At 47.2% G+C, this 23,598-nt stretch overlaps 1 protein-coding gene across 3 annotated transcripts in view; it reads left to right on the top strand.

The window, feature by feature from the left end:
• Nucleotides 1-23,598, top strand: part of ELFN1 (extracellular leucine rich repeat and fibronectin type III domain containing 1) — a 102,463-nt gene that overhangs the window by 44,770 nt on the left and 34,095 nt on the right. For all 3 annotated transcript variants that reach the window (XM_033074353.2, XM_033074352.2, XM_033074354.2), the window contains exon 3: nt 11,634-11,767. The gene's annotated coding sequence lies outside the window, so the exon portion shown is untranslated. The remainder of the gene's footprint in view (nt 1-11,633; nt 11,768-23,598) is intronic.

The following is a 23,598-nucleotide window of genomic DNA, read 5'->3' on the forward strand; positions in this document are numbered from 1 at the left end:
ATCAGCAGCCTTTCTTTTGGGGAGAATAAATGAGTGAATGATCCATCAAAATATTTTTTTTTCATTTGATTAAACAGATGATATTTATAGCATTTCTAAATATAAACCAAACTGAGGTAAGGAAGAGGAAGGTTCACAAAGAATGGACACTCTTAAAGTCAGGTGCTGTTCCTGTACCCAAAAGTATTTTTAAATTCCTGTTTCTTCACCTAAGCTGAGTGAATGCAGTTCACTGAACTCTGAGGGTGTTTAACAGACTTACAGTCCTGATGCTCATGTTTTGCTCTGATGCTGTGGGCTGCAGATATGTTTGCTTACAGATTTCCTTTTGTTTCACATTGGAATAGCTAATAATAATAACAACATACCTAAGGGTTTAAAGAGTCTGCCTTTTTCTTATTTTACAGTACAGGTTCTGGAATAAATAAAAAGGCTGAAAATTTAGCAATGAGATAATAGAAAAATTTGTACCTTGCAGAAAAATACAAGATTTTGACACTTGGTTGCATTCTGAATAGAATATTAAGTTATTATTACAATATACCTCAAGTTAATTTTAATGTCATTTAGATATGAATGTTTAAAGTTTTTTGCTACGTGACAAAAATAGAAATGAAAAATTCTCCTGAAGTCTTGCAAATGAAACGTTTGAATTTTATCAAAACATTCCTAATTCTTTTAAAATGTGATTTTGCCAGAACTAATTCATGTCATGAGAAATTTCAGCTTTGTTGAAAAGCAACTTTCTGCTGGGAAGGTGAACTAATGTGGCCAGGGCTGCCTGGCAGTAGAGCCTGCTGGTCACATTTAATTCCTTTGCCAGAAATTACATGGTTATTAACCCTTTGGCCATTGGTATGATACTGTAATGTTGGCCTTTTTTTTTGTTTTTGACTTTTTCCAAACTGAGCTACATCTTCTTATTAAAATAATTTTGCATTTGTTCCGAAAAATTTCCATATTTTTGTACTTTATATAAATTCCCTGTAATAAGGCAAGGCAAACCCTTTTATCTTGCTGCCCCTTTCATGGAAGTCTCCTTTGGCCACTTTGATTTTGATTTTGCCTTTTCCCTTGATTATGTGTTGAGATTTCTGCTAGACTCTTTAGCATTCTGTCCTGCTTTTGGGTTACAGTGTTCATCTTTGGAGCTTGTTGTGTCTGTGTTTATCAAGGGAGGCAGCTTTTTCATAAATGCATTCTCTTTATATTGTTAGCAACCCCAAAAATTGTCCTGAAATAAGAGTTTTCACTGCTTAATGTAAGATTTTATCATGAGTAATCCTGAGTCATTTAATTTAATATCTTTCAAAATGTCTTTTCTTAGATGGTCAAACTGACATTTGTGTTCTCTGTCAACCTAGTATTGAGTCTAATACTGTGTGTTCCCTTCTTTCAGTGCATGATCTGAACCCAAGAGATATCATTATTTCAGTGTTTTTGCTCAGATATTTAAATGCTGGTATGAAAGATGATTATTGACTTTTCATTTAAATGATGTAGTCGTCTTCAAAAATCAATTTTCCTTATATATTCACCAGCTGTATTTAAGAACTAGCATTTGGCTAGCACTGTTCACAATTTAAAATAGAAAAATCTCTAATGTGGTGCCTTTCCTTAGGAGATCTCCAACACTTCCCTGCCACTTTAATCTCTTTTTAAATAGAGGAAAATTGAGGCAGAGACGTTGAAATTTGTCCCAGGAAACACAGTGGTTGAAGCAGGAAGGAAAAGAGAAAGGAAGTTGAAAAGGAGAAACCAGGCACTGGTATCTGTCCTGCTGGACTGTCATATTAAGTGAATCTGTTCAATTCACAGGAGGGTAATTTATATCACTTAGGCTCTGAGAATCCTGTGTGTTCCATGTTTCTGGATAGACAGATGCATGCTCCCTTCACATGTCTGTGTTACTTTTGGTACCACACAGTGAACTGAAGGTCTTGCTCTGCCTTGTCTCGAACACGCTCCCATGAGCACTGCGAGCAGCCTGTTAAATATGGATGATCCATCTTGATTTTCCAGATGAGTCAGGAAAAAATACTGGAATTTTTTTTTTTTGACAGGTGTAAGCCAATTGGTGTAGAGAGCTGAAGTCTCCAAGGCTTTTCCCTGGCCCCCAAGGAACCCTCTGGCTTCCAGCCATGGGCTTTTTGTCATCAGCTGCATCCTGTTCCTGGCAGTAGCCCGCCCCAGGAAAGAGCACAAATCTCTCTCCTGGTGAATTAGCACTCACTACTCTTCACCTCATTAATTTTATCCCCACCCTTCCTCCACATTTGTTGGATTTGGAGAAGGGTCCTGACACACTTTTTGCAATTTGTGTGCCCTGCTCAGAACCAGCTGCAAGCATTTCCTTTGGAAGGCTGTGTATGGATGGCAGCCTGGCCTTGCTCTGGTGACTCCTCCTGCCATTGATTCCCTATTTGATTTTCTATTTGATCTTTGAAATGGCAATGTCTGGTTTTCCTGCAGAATTCCTGAATCCTGAGTCCTGGGTTCTGCACAAGTAACCTGTCCCATGCTATAGAGCAGGAGTGGAATCTGGCGAGGTTTTGGCAGGATGGCTCTAAGAGGTGGCTTAGATGGCTCCAAGATCTAAAACCTGAGCTGGCACTAAGAACTTGGTCTTCTGAGAGGACTAAAACTGGTTCCCATTGAAGTCATGGAAGGTGATAATCTCATTTATTTATGGAAGACTTATGGCAAGAAGCCTCCTACAACACAGTAGGATTATTTTTGCAGTGTGGGTTATTAACATTGACCCTGGACTATGGCAGAACAGAGACATGAAACCTTCTGTCTGCAAAATAGCTCTCAAGGTTGCAACCAAGCCCTTAAATTGCAAGACATGGCTGTTCAAGACTGGGAAGATGGGTAGAAGAATACAGGTGTATACAACAGAAATAAGTTGGGGGTTTGTAGAAGTTTGGAATTGCTAATGTCAGGAAAGCCCAAGCTCAGTTAAAGGCTTGGTGTTTTAGGAAGGCTGCACTCAGTTGAGAGACCAGTCCCTGCTTTCCTCCTAGGACTGCAAAATTACAACTTTCAGGTCACACTTAGAAAGCAATTGGATGTAATCTGTACCTTTTGCATGACATAAAAGAACTAGATGAGATAATCAGGCACCAGCATGTCCCCAGGTCTTTTTTACATACTGAGATCACTGGAGGGTGTGATTATGAGGATTTCCCCTCCTCCATCTCCTGTCTGCTGAGGGAGCTGCTCCTCTTGTGTCTGTTCACTGGAGGTGTTGGCCAACCTACCACTACTATTGGCACAACTTGAGTTGTCTTCTCTGGTGGAGCACTCCCTGTTTCAGCACTAGAAAGGTGAAGTGTCTAGGCCAAGTTCATCATCCAGACTCCACAGCCGGTGGAGAAAGTTGAACACCTCCAGAGTGTAATTCATCCCATCCAAAAATAGATGTTTAAGACAGGAAGAATGAATCACTCTCTGGGGGTTGGTGCACGTCTCTCTGTTCACTGATGATAAAAGAAGTCTAGACAATTACCTTAACCTAGACATCCAGCTGTAAGACACCTTCAGCTGCGTGAGATCGAGCTGTGCTTTCAGGTCCCTAAGGACCCATTTCCACCCCCCTGCTCAAATGGGAAGTAGTTTTCTGATTTCACAGCAGCTTTCAAGATGAAGTCACTGACAGTCAGAATCTCAGTGAGCCACATATGGCAGTTTTACCATAACTGAATAGCTTTTTAATGAAAGGGTTTTTTACCCTCAGTCCCGTCTGGGATTTATCCATGAGAAGTTGATGATGTTTTGAGGAATATTTCTTTCTATTACTTGCTGAATCATTGCCACCATTAAATATTGCTGCATAATTTCCTCCCAAGGAGTCTGTTGCATGTAGATAATATTCAAAATGTGGTCCCCATTGATTACTGTGATTGAACACATGCCACACAGGATGTTCTCCATGAGCAGGAGCACAGCTCTTCAGATGGTGCTTGCAGACACTTCTCATTTGTGAGTTCATTTCTCGTGGTCTGAAATTCATTTCTCATCTTCTCTTGCCTTCCCATGAACTCATTTGTTAAAGTATTTGGGTGAAGGCAGGCAGAGAAAGGCAATGGATGACTGCAGAAGGCAACAGAGCACCAAGGAGCATCCAAAGAGCCCTGGAGAAGGAAACCACAGTGGAGGCAGCTGAGAGGAGGGAAAGCCTCCAGCACTGGACAACCAAAGAAGTGGAACTGACAGTTCCCAGTCCACCACTGCAGTTCCTCAGTGCCCACCTTGCCCCATGGAGGTGACCAGTGCAGGAGCAAAGCTGGCAGAGCAATCCAGGGCTCTTGGACATTGGCTGCTGCCCTTTCCAGCCCACCCCTGAGAGCAAAGGCACCTTCAGCTGGTGTTGCCATGAAGAGACCAGGGAGCAGGGCCAGCACAGCCCAGCTCCAGCCCTGTGTGGCTGTCCTTGCTCCCAGGACAGTGGTTCCTGTTCCCATTGACTGCAGAGCAGGTAGGTGAGGATGATGATGATGTGTCCAAGGGGACAAAGGGTTCCCTGGCAGAGGTGGGCAGATGTGCTACTCCATGGGCAGGGCGAGCTGGTGGAGAGGGCACTTCAGGGTGCCAATCTGTGATCCTAAAGCTTCCATCCTAGAGAGGTTAAAAGGTTTGGAAACTACAGAGCTTTGGCATCACTGCAGAGAAAAACATCTCAGCTCATCTTGAAATACGTGAAGATTGAATTCCTTTGACTTTTGCTTTTAGATTGTTTTTTGCTCTTGCTGTTTTAAAAGTTCAATTCAACATGGATGTGCTGTCTTCAAGGAAAATACTTGGAGGACATATTGACCAATATGGTTAAAGGAAAACATTCATTTTCTTAAGATGTCTTCTGTCTCTCTCTTTTAGAAGATGGCAGGAAGTTTGGATGAGGACTGAAATGTTTGGGATTTTTTGTTTGTTTGTTTGTTTACTGGTTTTATTTTGGTTTGTTTTTTGTTGTTTGCATATGTGTGTGAATTTCCTAGTTGCCAGAAAAAAAGAATTTGCCCAGTGATGTTACAGGTGCCTCTTTGCTTCCCCTGCCAAGACATCTGCCCACTGCTGCCTGCAGGAGCCCTCAGTGGAGTCCAAGCCGTAGCAGCGGATGTGTTTCTCTCAGGGAGTTCCCTGCTTCATCCCTCGCTGTGTCAGAGCTGAACACATCCTGCCAAGACACAAGCAAAATATTCCAGAAAAGGTTGAGATATTCACCGAGCTCCAACTATTGTACAAGAAGTACCCTGGAGCAAAAACAGAGCTGTGAGCCACCAGCGCAGCGAGTCGCTTCCCCCACCCCGGCAGGCACCACGCCGTACCAGACAAACTCCTCCAGATAGGATCCAGGCAGAGATGTTTGCTTAACACAGCAGCTCTTTGAAAAGGCAAATAAATGGACAGTGAAGCTACACAGACGTGTCACTGTGCAGCGATTTCCGTTCAGCATTTATGTTTAGTGCCAGGAAACCCTGACTCATGAATATGAAATCAGAAGGAAAGGAAGAAAGCAGTTGTTCATTATTAGAGCTTCGAATTGGGCATGTGGTGGAAAGTAGCATTGAAAAACATGCAGGTTAAAAAGAGAGGGGCTGGCTCTGCTGGTCCAGGAGGCTTGAAGAGCCTGGCTCTTCAACCAGGGGATGTGTTCTTGTGGGGCATCTCTGCTCTCAGGCTTTGCCCACAGGGAATTGCTGCTAGACAAGAGCCTGGAGCTCAGGGTTACCATGATGAGGCTCTGGCTCATCTTGAAGTGGGGGAAAGCAGGTCCTGAATATTCTTGGAAATCCTCCAAATTTACCTTGAGGTAATGGAGAGGTAAGGTGGGGAAGAGGAGCCACTTAAATACCAGAAGTAAGAGAAATAACTGAGAGGAGCCTCCAAGAAAACAGATCAACCTCAGATAGAAATCCTGAGGTCCCTAAAGGAAGGTTGCCTTTAACTGAGACTCAGTGGGGTAAAAATGAAGGAGCCCACAGCCCTGCTGCTCCTGCAGGTGGGATGCCTGTGTCTGCCCCTCACCTGCACTCTAGAGCTGAGAAAAGCCTCTGTGAGCCTGGGGTGAACCTGGCTCCCTCCAACACAGGCTACCTTCCTTCCAGCTGTGAGGATGGGGCACCATCCTCCTTTCTGCACGTATTCCACCTCCAGAGAGCTGAGCTTGTTCTGCCAAGGAGGGATGTGGGTCAGAGTCATGGAATCATAGAATATCTGAGTTGGGATGGATCCAGAGGGGTCACTGAGTCCAGCTCCTGGCCCTGCACAAGACAACCAACCCCAAGAACCACACCAGGCACCTGAGAGCCATCCAAGCTTCTCTTGAGCTCTGGTTGGCTTGGTGGTGCAGCCACTTCCCTGGGGAGCCTGTTCCAGTGCCCACACACCCTCTGGGTAAAGAACCTTTTCCTAATGTCTCTAAGAAGAGTGATGCTATTGCAGCAAATATTTTTGATGGTACTGGGAAGGAAGAAGCAAATAAAGACATTGCTGCAGGCTGGCAAGGGCTTATTTTCCAAAGCAGCTCCTTGCATCAAACCCTGGGAGCAGCTCAAGGCAGCAGGGAAGTGTGTCATCCCCTCCAGTGCCTTCATCTGAAGCTGCCCAGCTGTGCTGTACAAGTACCCCTCTGTTTCCTTGCATTTTGGTAATTCCAGTGCCCTTAAAACACACCAAGAGCTGATCTGTCAGTGTGGGGCACAGCAGCTCACACTAACAGCAAAGCATTTGGCTGATACCCCTGGCCTGGAGGATGCAAGGTGCCAAGGCAGGAGGTTGGACACTGGGCTGGGTGGACCAGACAGTGAAAATCCAGGGTGCTCCTCACTCAAATGTCCCCGTGCCACCTCTGCCCTCAGTGACAGCCCTGGATCATGGTTGTTTTGCAGAGCCAGGCTTGGCCCCAAGGCCAGGCCATGGGGAGCTGCTGGCAGGGCTCTGCTCCACCCCATGCAGCTCTGACAGCTTCAGAGAGTCGTTAGCGAGCAAGGCGCGCTTGACGTGAATAATTAAAATACCTGCTGTGCTTTTAAATAGTTCAGAGCAGCCTTGGAGCTGCGTGTGTGAGCGATGGCTGCTGTCTTTGGAGGGGGCCAGAGCAAAGAGGAGGGCTGATATCCAGTGGAAAATTCAGGGCTTGATGGTGCTTCTGGCAGGAGGAGGGATGATGCTGGCAGCTTCCAGAGGGATGCAGGCAGTCCCTGCTCCTGAGGGAGGCTGGAGGCTGACACAGCTCTCCTTGCTGATGAACAGACACCATGGCACACAGCTCTCCAAACTCTCCTCTCTGCCAAAAATTGGAGCAGCAGTGCAGCTCAGCACCCACCCTTCCAGCTGTCCCAGGGCTCTCGTGCAGGTTCAGCTCTCCAGAGCTGTGGGATGAGGATGTGGAGCAGGGGAACAGGGACAGCCCCACAGCCCTGGGGCTCCATCAGCGCTGGCAGCGTGGGGCCCCTCAACTGAGCACACCCAGGCGGGGTCTGGGGAGGATGCACTGTTCCCCAAGATATCAATTAGATGCTGAAATCAAAACAGTTTCTGCATGAACAACTTACAAAGAGTTCCCTGCAGTCTCTCAGCAGCTGGACTCCCTCTGTTCCTACCCCCAGCTGCCTCAGTTTATATCAGAATAGCACTGAAGGGCCCCATGCCCTGCATGGAGGAGCTTCATGGAACAGGGGAAGATATCAAACACTGTGCCTGTGTCAGTGCTGCTGGAGCATGGAGCTGTAAATCATCTCTTCTCATGAAAAAATGGGTTTCTGGGCAGGCAGTGGAGGGAAAAAATGACATTCCCCATGAGTTAGTTTCAGATTAAATTAAACCATTGTTTGACCATAGATATATATCTTTTATATATATATTTATATATAATTTTTTGCTGTGGAAAACCTAGACAATTCCAATTTGGGGTAACCATGCAGTGATTTTTTTCCCTCTTTTTTTTTTTAGTTCAGCCAATGAACCAAAAAATTGGTTATTTTCACAGCTTTGCCATGATTACCTCCAGGGCAGGTAAAAGCAAAGTTTTTAGTAGAGATGGGGGGAAAAAAAAGAAGTCTCTTTGGGGACTGTCACAGTGAGGAGAGAGAACTGACAGCTTTGCAGCAGTGTGTGACCATCATGCTGATGTTTGGTGCATTCCATGTGGGGAGTGGGAGCTGCCACCTGCACCCCTCTCCTGTGGCCCTTTGCCCATGAAAGGCCAGACAAATTAGTCTTCTTCTCCCCCACTGCAGAAAGTTATCCATCTAAATATTTCCTTTAATTTAGAGCCATGTAGAGTTTGAAAAGCCCTTCAAGTTCACTTGGGCTGATGAATTGGTAATTGAGTGTACCTGGGTGTCAGTGCCGGCTCTGCCTCTCTCTGCATTTGTATCAGTCCGTGTTTGTTTTCTCCAGCTGTAAATCACTCAGAACTTGGAGAGGCTTTTATCAAATCCTGCTTGGAGCCGGTCGTTTTCCCTTTCACAAACACATTGCTAATGCCATGTGGAACCCACTGGCTTTGCTGTTCATTTAAAAACAATGAGGATGGTATTAAATGGGAAGAAAAAATCCTTAACAACGAGGGAGAATGAGGAGGAAAAAAATTGCTCCTGTCTCTCTGGAATTCACTCCTTTGGTCTAATATCTGTCCTGTTGATCTCCTAATATGCTCTGCTTTGAGAGTCTGATTTATTGCCCCACACTCCAATCCCCTGGGTGTTACAGCTCATGTTGTTCTCAGCTCCTTCAGCCACTGCCTCACCAGTGCTTCCACCTCCTGTGCTGCTCTCCGTGCCCCTTTCTCCACAGCCATGGCCTGCACTGGGCATGGAGAGTTCAGCAGGTGGTTTTAAGGGTTTTAGGGAGTCAGGGTCATCATCTTAAAGTCCCCAGGTTCTCCAGTGTGTCCTTGGTGTCTGTCTCTCCAATGGCTTTGACAATACCTGGCCTTCCCCATCACTTACAGAGGGAGCACAGCTGGCTCCCTTCCCTCACTGCCCCTACCCATGGCTCAGCCCAGTCAGTGTGCTCCAGCAGATCTGACAAATCTGACAAAAGGGGATTTCAAACAAGAGAGGTAACAGTCCTGATTTGCATTTCTTGGAGCTGCTCTGATCCCTCACCCAATGGAAGAACTGGAGGAGCTGCACCACGTGTCTGCCATAACCCATCCACCCAGCCTGTGCTTGAATGTAGATTTTTCAATGAACTGTTACGTTGCTATTTGCTCAGTGGAAAAAAACCAGCAAGTTATATCCATTGACAAAGAAACGTGCGGGCTTTGCAATCTGTGTGGGAATGTTTGGTGAGCATAAAAGGAGGCGAAATTTGCCAAAGGATTATTCATTAGGAATTGTTCATTCAGCTCTAATTGCTTGGGTCTGACTGCTCTTAGAAGGACTGTGTGACACCTTTGTAAAAAGCAGTTAAGGTCAGAAAAGTGTTGGTAGAAATTACTTCATGTTAAGTCAAGCTTTTCTTTGGGTATAAGGGGGCTATTCCTGCTTAGCTTAGAAGGAGCAGTAAATGATGCTGCCTGGTTTCTTGTTGGGCCTGTGCAGCCCAGTTAGCTAATGGAGTGTGAGTGGTGCCTTATTGACTCCCACTTTCTCTGTGGAAGGAGTAATTAAATTCACCTGCAGAATCCCCATCTTCTCATACGTGGCAGTGTGCAACTTCCCTGCATCTCAGCTAACTAGATTAGAGATTACGCATGCTGATGAGAAAGCACCAGCTAGAAAGGGTCTGGCTTGGCTTTCAGATCCCAGCTGTTATTTGCAGGACTTAAGCTTAGGAAAAAACATCTCTTTTTTTTTTTGTTTGTTTTGTTTTGCTTCTAACCTGACAAACTTTGTCTGGAAGCCCAGAGGAACAAGCACCAGGGAGCCCCACCGTCTGTCTTCCAGCAGCATTTTCTGAAATGGAACAACACTTTAAAGTCTCACCAGCTCAGCCTTTCACTTCACAGAATATGTGCCTGTCTCTAAAATACCAGGTTATTTTTCTTTACCCCCATAATATTCCCATCCAACATTTACTCTCCTGGAAATCACCAATCCAACATTCACCTACCTGCATTCAAACACTTGTCATTTTTCTTGTGCTACTGCTTTTCTCCTTCCAATTTAGAGATTATATTTCATAACTGACCTCCAACTACCTATTGCCTCCCCATGACACTTCACCCTTGTCTGCCTGATTGATTAGTCTATTATGCTCTGCACTCTTCCTGATGACTTACAGATTGCCCAGTATCTGTCACAGGCTTCCTTTTGTTCTCTAATATTCTTGGAGTTTTGGAACACCCTCTGGCTGCCATTCTCTCTCCATATTCCCTGGCCACCACCTGCCTCTCTTATGAATGCCTAGTTTGGAAAAAGGAGAAGAACTCTTTTGCAAAATAAACCCCTACCTGCTGTGAGTTCATACATTTGCTGGTAAAACACACTTCTAAGACATTGTCATTTTGAATGGGGCTCTTTATTTCCTTTGCACCATTTGGAGGTATAAAAATGTCACTAGACCAGGCTGTGATCAGTGACATGGCTTGGAAAGCAGCTTTCCTCTGCAAATTTCCTCACCTGCATAAGTAAATGAAGCAGTGACAGAGAGGGAGCAATGCTGTGTTTGAAGATGTGTGTGGGTAGGAGGGTTCTGTGTCTGCTGGGGGAAGGTCTGGGACGTGTCCCAGATCCATCCATCTCCCTGTGCTTGTCAGAAGTTGTCCAGCTCTCTGATATTGTTCCAGGCTTGTCCCAGCTCTGTCCATCACTCTGACATTTAATTAACTGCCCCATTCTCCTGGATCTTGCACTGGATTTGTGTTGTCTTTCTGAAATACCTCTTAGGTCATGTCTGAATATTACTAGCAGGAAGAGTAACAAAATGGTTGTCACTAATATTGCTATTATTGTTACTGTGTAGATGGTAATAAAACATGACATTGAATATCACAAAGATGAGTACTGTTATACTCAGTGTCACTTCTTCTTCTTACTGGTTGTTTGGCATCACAGGTGAGCAGGAACTGACAGCAGTGGGAAGCAGAGAGAGCCCTGGCCAGACAGGCATCCAAAAGTAATAGAAAAACAATGAAGATGTGGGAACTGACCACTGAGAGCAATAAAATCACACTTAAGATTTAAAAGGACGTTTATGGGACCAATCTTCAGGTGTAACAAGGATTATTTAACTTATTAAAGCCAGAACATGCTGGGTGGCTGTGCTGGTGGTGGCAGTGGCTCCTCACTCCTCCTGGAGCTCTGCACTGCTGTTCTGCACCATCTGCCCTGGGCATACCCAGAGCCATCCATCTTCCTTGCATCTTTTTCCATCCTTGTCTGGCATTTGTCCCATTCTTTTTACTCCAGTACCAGGTCCCCTTCCAGCATTTCTCAGCATCCCAAATCCACTGGCAAGTGGATTTCTTTTCCCTTTTAGTGACTCTGTTGAGCAGCTGCTCTCATTTGGACCTCCCTGTGGTCTTCTTCCCCTTTACCTCTGGTCCCTGCATCTCTGTGTTTGATCCATGGCTTAAGCAGCTGTTCTGTCCCTGGGATGGCTTGGTATTAATCAAGCCATCAATCAGTCTTTTATCCCCTTTGTTGAAACTCCCTCTTATGCTTTCTCTTTTATCCTTGCAGTTTAAATACTGGGCTTGGTGACCACCTCGTGGGATCCCGAATGCCGTGTCCAGAGTGCCTGCCAGCCCCTGAGGACAGCAGCTAGGAGACTTTCAGGACTGTGCTGGAGCCAGCAGTGACACACAGGCTCAGAGGTGAGGGGTGCACTCCATGGCATCTCTGCAGTGAGAGCAGCAGCTGGTGTGAGACAGCAGGGATGGAGCAAGTCTGTCTGGAGAGGGCTGCAGTGCTGGGGAATCCTCCCCAGGAGGGGATGGTGAAGGGGGGCCTCAGGGAATCCATTCCAGTAGGAAAGAGGGTGATGCAGACATGGACAGGGAGCCAGGGCTGTGCTTCTCACATTGCTGATCATGGGGTGATTCCTGGTGGGATTCTTTGGGTGCTGATCTTCCTGGGGAATCCCTGAGCTGCAGCAGTGAAAGTTGTCATGGCTGCATATTTAACTTCTATTTTTTTAAAGATTCAATTCACATTCTTCTTTTGAGATATAGAGACTGAAGAAAAAGCACATTAATTCTCCCCTGCAGATGAGAAGTGTAGTACGTGCCTCCATCCCAGCTTCTGTTTTACAAAGCAGAAAAATAACATCAGGTTAATGTTGGAGCTGTAGCTCAGTTTTCTAAGAGCAGATTTTGCCCTATGTTCCCTGTTCAAATTATTAGCTGTACTGGGCATTTTGAAATTTTCTCCCTCTTTCTCATCTCCACCTTGACATTATGAAAAGGGTTTTCATCTATCCATTGAAAGAAGGAGATAACTTTTGTATAAAAGTGCACGGTTGACAGGGTTGGGTTTTTTGGGTAGTGTGTAATTTTTTTTTTACACTGTTATTATTTAAAATATGCTTTCTAAGAGGACAAAAGGGAATAGCTTAATGGAAACAAATTTCTGTGGCAAAATGTGCAGCTGGATAAAAAAAAGATTATTTCTGTTATTGCTTGGTTAGACATGTGAATTTCGAATTTGAGTACAAAAGGTGCTAAAAAGTGTGCCTTAACTTCTCTTCAGTGTGCTGTTGAGACTGAAAAGAATAATTTTTTGGAGAAAAACTTTTTTCTGAGCCTCTATTTCCAGCATTGTCAAATTTTTAGCGGCGGCCTTTTCCCACAGCTATTATCATGTTTTCACCTTTTTCTTCTTCCGTCTCATTTGTCCTTTTTTGAAGAAAATGTAGTGCTGGTGAAAGGCAGGCAGGTCTGAGGGCTGGCACTGATCTGGAAGGGAGGGACAGCAGAGCTGGAGGGGCACAGGCATCTCTGGAAGCCAGACCAGACCAGGGATGCAGTCCCAGGGAAAGATGGACAGCCTGGCCTGGGGGAAGTCATCTTGAAAGCATCTACAAGCCTACAGCCCTTAAGACCACCTTTAAAATGACTTTTAACCAATTAGGATCCCAAGCATCAATGAAGATAAGCAGAGCTTAGGTGCCCAGGTCCCTTGGGGCAGACACAAATATCTCAGCAATGCAGACAGATAGTCAGTTTGCCCGTCCAGATGGATCCAGACCCAGAGCCAGGCAATGAATTACAAATATAAGTGCCAAAACAGCAGGCTTGGGACACAAAGGATAAAAGACAGTTGTGTTATTTGAGCTGATAAGCTCTGCATCTCGTCTGGAAGATGCCAGGCATCAAAGGCTCCTGCAGGGATTTCACAATGGAGTGTTACACCATCCAGCACTGAGTTACCTAAGATGTAAAATGGGCCTTGCAGAGAAAGCTTCATGCCTGCCACAAAGGAGCAGAATAAGAGTTTGTTTTGAGAACTATTAGGCTGAATAATTTGTGATTGATCTCCATGGACACTGTGAGATATTGCTCCCAACAGAGCAATGATTGCCATTAGTGTCTCAGCTCCCTGCCTTCTTCCTCCTTTTTCTCTACAGCCTTTGCAAGGGCTGGGTCAAATGCTGCCCAGGCAGCATGAACAATATTTCCTCCATTTTCAGTAATCATTGTCCCTTCTATTCATTCCTCAGAAGGCTTTTCACAAGCAAGAGGTATTTTCAAGGGTTGTAAGCATTCATCTCAATGTACATTTTTATGCCTATTCTCCTTGGAAGAGCTGGAGAACTAATTTACTTTATTTGACCAAATGAAAGGAGCTTATGGAGGTAGCCTTGTGCAGGAGGTCAGGGAGCTGGAGAGGAGAGACCTCTGAGACTGCTATGGAATTTCTTGCAGGAGCTGAAAAGTAGCTTTTGCTGTTTAGATTGGTGCTGTTCTTCCTTGCATTGTGCTGGCTCTGTTTCCAGCACTGAGTGCTGGGATCTTCTGTGTGGTCCCATCACTGGCCCAGCCACGAAGGTTTAGACAGTAATTTAACTATTATAAGCCGCACTGAGTACAAGCCCCACTTCCAGGTGCCAGCAACTTTCCATTCTTTGTCCATACATAAGCCACACCTGATTATAAACTGCACATTACAATACAGGGTGTGATAAAAGGTATCTGTTCTATCACCATCTGTTGAGGGTGGGGGCAGTGATCCTTATCTCAACGGCAGATATCCTGCTAATGGGCCATCCATTGAAACCAGGCAGGGCATTGTTCTTTATCTTTTCACAACCCATCCTTCCTCCAGCCAGTCATTTTCTGCTCATGGCCATTGAGTCCCACTGTGGGACTGATAAAATTACTGCATCCCATTGGGAGTTGCTCCAGCCAGGGGGAAGAGCCCAACATTTCTTACCAAGATAAAAACAGAGGTTTTGGGACACTAAGGGAGCCCCTTTCTCCACTGCACTCCAGAGGAAAACCGGATTTCTCCACATCCCCACTGGAGCTCCGGAGGGAAACTGCACCTTGTACAGGAGCACTGCTCCAGCTGAGCCACATCTGTCACTGCAGGAGGATGCAGCCACCATGGAATAGGACTGCTGCCAACACCCTGCCTGACGGGTGTCAGATTGTACTCTGACTGTGTCAGGGTTTGCAGTTTGTTTCTTTGTAGTGCTGTATTTCTATTTTAATTTCCCTAGAAAAGAACTGTTGTTCCTAATTCCCATATTTTTGCCTGAAAACCCCTTGATTTCAAAATTATAATAATTTGGAGGGAGGGGAGTTACATTCTCCATTTCAAAGAGAAGTTCCTGCCTTTCTCAGCAGACACCTGTCCTCCAAACTAAAACAGCAACTTTTCGTTCTTTGTCCATATATAAGCCGCACCTGATTATAAGCCGCACTTTGGGTTCAGACCAAAATTTTAATCAAAATGGTGTGGCTTATAATCGTGAAGTTACTGGCAAGCCTGGAGGTAGCCAGGCTCACAGGAGGAGGTGCCCAGGGGGTCCTGGTGAAGGTTCCCACCATGGGGACCCCCAGCCAGCCCATCCCTGGCGACACCTGACTGTGCAAACCCTTCTCCAAGCAGCTTCATGCAGTGAGCAGATGACTCAAACCCATCTCCTGGGCAATTCACTTCATTCATCAATTAAATTGTTTGCTGTGAACGGTTTGGCCCCATCCAGCTCCAGGATTTGAGCCTTGTAATTTTGCTGGCAGAGGACAGCGGTGCCATGTCCGTGAAATCTGCCTGCCAACTTCTTCCCCTGCTAAGCATTTTCTAGGCTAACGATCCCGAAATCCTTGCCAGCAGCCCCAGCTCTGTCCCTTTCAGGGCAAGCCACTCATTTAAACGTGAGCACATCTAAATGACTCCATCTGCTAAGTGACGTTGGTAAAGAAAAGATTATAGCAGGAGTGAGTGCTGTGTCCTCGGGTTGTAACCCTGTTATAAAATGGGCTGGGAGAACAAGGGGACTGTGAGGAGCTGGGGCTCAAAACCACCTGGGTGACTGTCAGCTTGATTTATTTTCTTGCTCATTAGATAAATTAGAAAACTGGCAAAAGAAATCATCTCCTGCTCTCAGCTGCTTGGTTACCTGCCACGTGGCCCGAGGTGCCAGCTGCAGGGGGACACAACTCTTCCCTCTCCCCAGGGACACAGGATGGGACTTGGGTCTGCTAGTGCCCCACATCTGATTGTCCTGCCACCCTAAACCACCTCATTGCCCCATCTGGCCCATTGCTGGCAACCACTGGAGTTTCACTTTTCTCTAATACTGTTGATTTTTGAATAGCAGCTGTTTTCTAGGTGAAAACAGCAGCACCAAATATTGCTTTTGAACACTGGCTTTGACCTCAGAAGTGCTTGTTACCCTTATTTCACAAATCAGACTAGCTAAAGCAAAATAACCTGGTTTGTGGCTGTATCATCAGGCAGGACCTGCTGCCCTTCAGAGATGTTGTTCAACACTTTGATCTTGTGGCCTGTGACCAGTCTGCCTTCAGCAGCTGTCCCCCTTGCTTACGAACCAAACTAATTTTTGTCTGTCAGAAGGATGGTCAGACTTGATTTAAATCCCTGGATAAAATTCACTGTCTAGGAGGTCAGGCTCCATTTACAGCACCTTCTAACCTAAAAACTCACTGAAATATTCTGCTTACATATCCAAATGTTAAACTTGGATCATTTAAGCCATCCTCAGTACCTTTAGTGTGTGTGATGCACTCCTATAGAGTGAAATGAGGCCACTGTTATACACATTGTATTTACACACGAGGAAAAGCTTCCAGGCAGCATGAGCTATTAAGAGACTGCAATGCATTTCTCAGCCAACGTGGAGGAATCCCCAAACAGATGCTGAAACCTGGGGAGAACCAGGGCAGGAGCTCCAGGGAAGGACACCTGGGGGCTCCCAGCACTGCTGTGCGAGTACAGGGAGGTGGGGTGGCAATACCTGCCCTGGGAATGATGGTTGGAGCAGGTTTGTGCCTGCACAGGATCCCTGTCACCCTGGCAGGCATGGGGACACACGTGTCCCGGTGCTCAGCCCCTGCCAGGTGTGTGCCCATGTGTAGGAGCGCTGCAGGCATGGGGCGGAGAGACGGGGCTAATTCCTTCCTGTCATATGCAAGGAATCGGCTTACGGCCCCGAGCTCCGATTACTCTTATCTCAGCCTGCATGATGCTGGCCATATCCTGAAATTACCCGGATTTTATCAAAATCCAGGGGATGGCTTGGACTCACCGTGAGCAAACTCCAGCCCTGCTTTCAACCCCAGCAGGTTGGAGGGGCTGCGAGTCAGGGCAGAAGTTGGGGCAAGTGGTTTAAACCTCCAAATGCAGCTGGTGGGAAGTGCCTGGGTGTGATGCCCAATCCACCTGGAATACCTGATGGGCTCCCACATGGAGCAGCACCAACAGCCCCTTGGCAGCCTCTGTGCAGAGCTGACTGCTCAGGCAGGCTCACCTGCTGGGATGCTGGCAGATAACATGCCTGAAATGGCCAGCCAGGGAGAGAGGCTGTCAGGCAGCACACGAGTGAAATGTTTGTGTCTGGGATTAAAGTGTGAGTCCTGTCTGTGTGTGCTGTGTGGCACCACACACTCCACCTGCCACCACTCTCCAGTCCCCATCCCTGCCTCCCAAACCCACCCTGTTTGCAAATTGGAGTGGGGAAATCAAAGTCCTTCTCCACCCACTCCTGCTGTGCCTCTCAGCCATTGACATTAACACCGAAGTGGCTGACATTAGCTTTGAATGGATTTTAATAACCCCCTTGTGAGCCTGAATTACCCACACAGCATGAGGGGCGCTGTGAGTTTGGAGATCTGGTGATGAGCAGGGCATCAGGGGCCAGCCCAGCCCCCCAGGCTGTGGACACAGGGCCAGACCCCCTCCAGGAGCTGCAGTGGCTTCTGCCAGTGGCAGCTGCTGCTGTGGAACCCTGCTTTTTGCCTGGCCCCTGGGGAGTTGCTGCTCTGGCACCTGCTGCCCACCACTGTCCTGCCACCAGCACCTCTGCAAGGGGCTGATGAGCTTCCCAGCACTGGGATGCTGGTCCAGGTGTCTGCCTCCATGGGATGTTCTCCCATCTGGGGTAAGGTGTGGCTGCTGCAGGGTGCTGAGAACCCCCAGTGAGAGCATCCCCACCCCTACCAGTGAATGGTACAAAACAGCAGCCTTGTTCAGCTGCCTCTGTGCATGGGATGCTAAATGAGATCATGCCTGGCCCTGCTGGGAGTCCGGACTAGTGTATGAAAATCTAGCAAGAAGATTAAAAGGTGTCCCCAGGCAGAAGAGGGTATTTATCCCTTTCTTTGTGGCTGAGATGCACATGGCAAGGGACAGTGACCTTCCCTGAGCACCTGCACGTGGGCAGAGCTGTCTCCCCACGGGGACTGATCCTGGGGACAAGACTCTGACCAGAAAAGCTCCTTGTGAGATACAGGTGGACACATCCAATCTCCCCTCCTGCACCAGGAAAGGGCTTCCTGCCCAGCATCTTCACTGCCAGCCCTGCAGCTCCTCCACAAAGGGAAAACCCCTCGTTTTCCTCCTCCTTTACAAGAGGGAAAGCTAATAGAGATGGTCAAGTGGTTCTCATGTGTTCTGGGATATGCAGGGCCTGGAAACATGCTCTGAAGTTACTTTTCCTCAATTAGAGCTCACAAGGTCTGAGCAAGTGATGCTTCTTGGCCAGTCACAAAATCACATCACCATTTGGGTAGAGAGTGATGATTTCTAGCTGCCACTGAAATCCACAGGTGTTTCCATGTTGGAAACAGGAACATCCACAGGGACATGGACAGGAGATCCCAGCTGAGGTGGGCCCAGCAACTTCTCCAAATCAGGCTCTACAGGGGGTGTGAAATCATCAGGCACTTGCAAGAACTCAGTACTGATAACAACCCCTGCAAAAAGTCCATGATAATGATTGAGTTATATTTAAGAGGCTCCTTCAAACTAAGTGAATGTAAATAGTTTACTCAGAAATATTTCCCACTAAGATCTTTTCTACATAAAATGCTAACAGATTGAGATTATGACTCTAATGATTATTTTTATTGCTGGTTTACATTTAAATGGCATATATTTCCCCCTACTGTTCTCTCTTTGGGTTAAATCAATAAAATCTATTAAGAAGGTTCTTTTTCCTCTAAGATTCCTCCCTCTCTTCTTTCTGTCTCATCTCCACTGGTGCCCTTTTTATCCACCCACCACCAGAGATTTTTCAGAGCTGCCTCCACGATATTGGTGCCAAGGATTTGAACATCCCCTTTGACAGAGTGGAGTGAATCTGGTCTTTGCTGAGATGAGTGACTACAGAGGAACTCCAGGGCTGTTCCTTTTCCTCATCTTGGGCTGTATTGCAAAGAGAGGAAGTTGGAGCCTCTTCCCACCCTCTTTTAACATAGAAGCAATACCTGTGTGTACCCCTGTACTTCCTCAGCTGGATGCTCTTGTGCTCCTTCAAACAGTGGCTGTGCTCACCAAGGAGGTGCTGGATTTCTGTTTGGAGAGGAATTATCCTGGTACATACGCAGTGAAAACCATTAAGATGCTGACCTTTAAATTGGGCTTCTTCCTGCTCATGTAGGGAGGAGGTGGGTTGAGTGCCCAAATCTTATTCATTTTAATGACAAATCCCTCACACAGAGGCTTTGAAATGCTAGGCATTAATGCAATTCGCCTCCCTCTGCTGCAGCTTGGCTTTGCTGTGCAGGGGATGTCTCTGCTTCCCTCTCACAGTGACAGCCCTATAGATTTGCTCCATAACTACTGTGCCCAGGTACCATTGTGTGTGGATTTGTGAGCTTAAGGCAGAGCTAACACAGGGATCTCCATGCTCCTTAATCAGTAGCACTGACCTTTCTTTCCTCCATTACTCTCAGCATCACTTTTTTTTTCCCCAGCTTAATTTGCACAGGTCTCATGTTATCCATGTTTTTGCTTTGTCCCTGTTATCCCATTACCCTGGATAATCAAAGTTGGCTGTAATGGAAACAGCAGAAACAATTTGCTTACCCTTCTATTACAAGATATTCCCTCCACTAAGTCTGAGAATACCTGCAGTTCTGTGGTAATGCTAATTAACTGTGCATACATATAGAAAGTAAAGCAAACGCCACCAGGATCCTTTGGGATGGTGGGGATTAAAGAAAGATGAGATATTATTCTCCTCTTTCTCTGTGCTTCACTGTCCCTACCCTCGATGGAAATTGCTTTGCACTTATAGAATAAAATGTAATGCATGGTGGAGGAGTCACTGACTCTGCAGAGAGAGGGAGTTAGAAGGAGCAGAGTTCTCTCTGCTAATAAACCCACAGTGGAAGCAGTGATCCTCCCTGATGTCTTGCTTCTTTTCTATTCCCTGAGTGGGGTTTTCTCCCATGCAGGTCCCCCTGCCTTGGAGCCCAGTGCTGATTCCCCAGGGCCACAGTTATCCCCCAGAGCAGAGCTCCAGCAAAATATGGGTGGAAAACCTCCTGCCCAGCCTCAGGGGATGGTTGGAATAGTGTCTGTAAATGAGTGCCCGTGGCAGTGCAGAGTACCTGCTGTTGGAAGAGGCTGGTGTGTCCATCAGGATGCTCACATGTCCTTCACTCATCTTGGGTAGCTGAGGCAGCAGCAGCTTCAGAGCAGGTGAAAGGCCTGAGGAGAATGAGAAAGGTGGCAATGAAAACAGAAAGATCATTGGGAGAGGGGAGACTGTCCCAGCCATCCCTCTTCATTCTGCACTGCTTGGTGCCTTGGGCTGTGCCCATCCATGAAGGCACATGGGGCAGCCTCCCATCATTTTAGTGTGCAGCACCCTCTGAAAGTCTCACAAGAGGCTCTCCTGCATGTCAGCTAAAGCAAGAGTGGCTGACACAGCCAGGCATGCGTGGAGCACTGCTGAGCTCTCCATGCAGGAGAAATCCCACTCAAGTCCACCCACCAGCTCCTTGCTGATTTCCCAGCTCCTCTGCCAGCAGCATGGACAGACCACCTCTCCTTGCACCCCTGTGGAGCATCTCAGACTGGCCCTGACACACTGGGCCCCTGTGCTCCAGGAAGGTGTTAGAAACCCCTTGCACTACTCCCATCCCAAAATTGTGAGGGAGATGTTATTTGTGCTCTGATAACCACAGAACCTTTGATGCAATACTCATGTTTGGGATTTTACCACATCTCTCATCCTCCTGGTCTGTCAAGGAGCTTTAAGCAGCCATGACTCAGAGAGAGACATCAGTGGAGAGAGTCTGTAGATGCAGCCAGCAGCTGTCATGAGGAGGGCATTAATAATGTATGGGCAGGTATATGAGCATGACCTACGAGCTCAGGACCCTCCCTGCCTGAATGGTCCCAACTCCTTAAAAGATCCCTGCACCATGCCCTGGCTCTGGCCATGCCAGAGGGCTGGGATTACACAGCCATCACACACATCTGTCCCAGGAAAATGGGCAAAAGAAGGGCTGGTAGGGGCGAGGGCTTGGTGCTGCATGTCTCTCCTGTTCTGCCTGAGCAATGTAGTGACTCCTCTCCTGTCACTGGAACCTTGGTGCTGCCACCATCACCCTGTGGGCAGTTTTAGGACTGTGGGTACGACAGTGCCTTGCTCTGCTCACAAACCTGATGATGTTTAAGATGCTTTGAAACTGCCCCCATGGTATTCATCATTTAAAGCAACCCAGGTTGTTGGTACAAAGGGCTTTTAAGATGCCAAAAGGATTTTCAGGAGCAGTCAGGGCTCAACCATCTGCACACCAAGGGCCTGACCAGAGCCATGCTCTGCCTTGCAGGTGCACTGTCCCAGCAGAGAGCTCAGCCCTGAAACACTTGAACCTCAGAAGAATTGAGGAGACTCAGATTTGAGTGCTGGCTGAAGTCAGTCCCAAAATCTGGCCCAGCCATCTGAGACATTTTGGTTTTCATCAGACAGCACAAGCTCTAAGTGCAGGAATGGGGTTTAAAATGAAAATATGGGTTTGTCTTGTAGGAAGGGATGCTTGGAGATGGAACAGTATCACTATGATCAGTTGGGAATTTCTCATTGATTTTACATAGCTGAGTCACAGGTAAACTTCTTATTAACTTCCCTGAGTGAGTCTATAATGACTTGACCCTTAAAATTAAAGATTTGTGTTACCAACTCCAGCACAGCTGCGCTGGTGGAGTTCAAGAAGCACACTGAAGCACCCAGCACCTTTCAACAGCAATTGCACTCAGCACTGTTCTGTCTCCTCAACTCCTGACATCATTTGGGGGAAAAAAGGGCAAAGTTTGAATTCATGGGTTTTGTTTTTCTGCAGTACAAAGGATACCAGAGCCTGGTTTTTAATTGGCACTAAGTTCTCCCAGCTGGCACACAGGGCAGTCCTGAGACTGACACCCAGCCAGGCAGAGGAGCAGCAGCAGAGAGGAGAGGCTGTTTGAAGTCCTGGGTGCCTGCCACCCATCTGCAGGGACTCAGAACTCCCCTTGCTAGATCTGGGGGCAGAGGAGCTTCATTTCTGATCATTAATACATTGGTGTCTTCTCTGTTTTCTTCCCACTGATCTTCTCTGTGCACAGGCCAGGCAGAGCCACATGTTGAGTGGTTTGTGCTGGAGATGGCAGGGCAGAGATAATGAGGCTGGTTTGTGTTTCCTCAGTGTGTGCCCAGCCCAGCAGGAGGCAGATGCCCTGCAATAATGGGCTGCATGTCCCTGCAGAGAGAAGCAGGAGTATCTCACACCCTCACCTTCACCCCAACCCCTTGGCCCAGTGGAATTCAGCAGTGCTGGTGTCTGTGGAGTGCAGGAGCTGCTGTGCCTTTGCTAGGGAAGCCCTGGGGTGCCAGGTCTCAGTGAGAGTCACAAGGGTCACGGGGTGTCTGTGGCACTGTGCAGTCACACATGGAGCTCAGACTCACGTCAGGCACAGCTGGGGTGGGCAGCAGGGTGACCTGCTTCACTGGGCACTGTTATCTTCCACCCCTTGTTGACTGAGATCTAACCAAAGCATCTTTGCAGGCTTTTTTCTCCTCTGTCCAGGAGCAGGAAGGCTCTGTGGCTTCCACAGGCTCCCTGAGCAGTTCAGCTCCCACTGATGATTCCCTTAATGCTTAGAATGGGGTCCCACCTGCTTCTCTCTGCAGGTTCACCATCACTCCCACCTTTCTGGTTGTCTGCTTTTCTTGACCTCACCTCTCCTTGTCAAGCTGGCTCATGGCTTTTCATCCTGCAGACTTCCTCACCCCTCTGTCTTTTCTGCTCATTTGTGATTTGACCTCAGGAAAGCACCATTACAGGTGCCCTCTGCTCTGTGCTCATTGTGCTCCATGCCCACACCTGCTTTGCCCCAGGTGCCTTTATCATTTCCACCAGCACAGTCTCAGTAAATCCTGTGCAAGACAAAAACCTCAGCAAAGCATTGTCACTCCACCTGGCCCATGCCAAACTGGAGCTGTCAGTCCCAAAAGCTCAGTGGGGTGGATATACTTATTGCTAGAAAGCTTTATATTTACCATGGCCTTTCTGACATTACAGTAAATGCTTTTCAGAGCCCAAGGAGTATAAAAATAAACTGCAAAAAAATCAAGACAGCTAATTAGGCAAAGGTTACTGCTGGGCTCTGTGACTGTCAGCCCTTTTGAAGTTCTCCTTTACACAGGCAGATGTGTGTGCAATGCTGCTGCTCCTTTGAATAAATGTCTTGGTTTCCAGAGTGGCTTCATATCTGGATGTGACTGAACACATGTGAGGCCTGTCACAGCAAGCCTGGGCAGGATAATCAGAATCCTTTAACCTGCAGTGATGAAGAGCACCTCACCTTGTGCAGTGGCTGATCAGGGCAGAGCTGGGAGGTGAGGAGGGGCAAGAGCTGCCTGTGTGCACAGAGCCCTCTGTGCTCCTTCCCCTGTGTGTCCCTGCCCTCTGCACTGTGTCACAGCCTGCTGAGGGCTGCACTGGTCACCCAGGGATGGAATGGTGCCACTGGGGTGCAGCTCTGGGGGATCAGGAGCCTGGGAAGTGCTGGAGCACATCTCAGCATATCATGTCCATCATTCCTCAGTATCCAGTGTTTTCCTAAGGATGAGCATCTTGTGTGGAGTTGCAGGTACACCAGATGGGACAAGAGGAAGGGGAGTGGGGGTCCTGGCTGAGCTGAGAGCTGAGGGAGAGGCTGAGCTGGTCGTGATGGTGGCCCTGGTGGA

Source organism: Catharus ustulatus, chromosome 16 (genome assembly GCF_009819885.2).
Source record: "Catharus ustulatus isolate bCatUst1 chromosome 16, bCatUst1.pri.v2, whole genome shotgun sequence".
In the NCBI taxonomy this organism is placed as follows: Eukaryota; Metazoa; Chordata; class Aves; order Passeriformes; family Turdidae; genus Catharus; species Catharus ustulatus.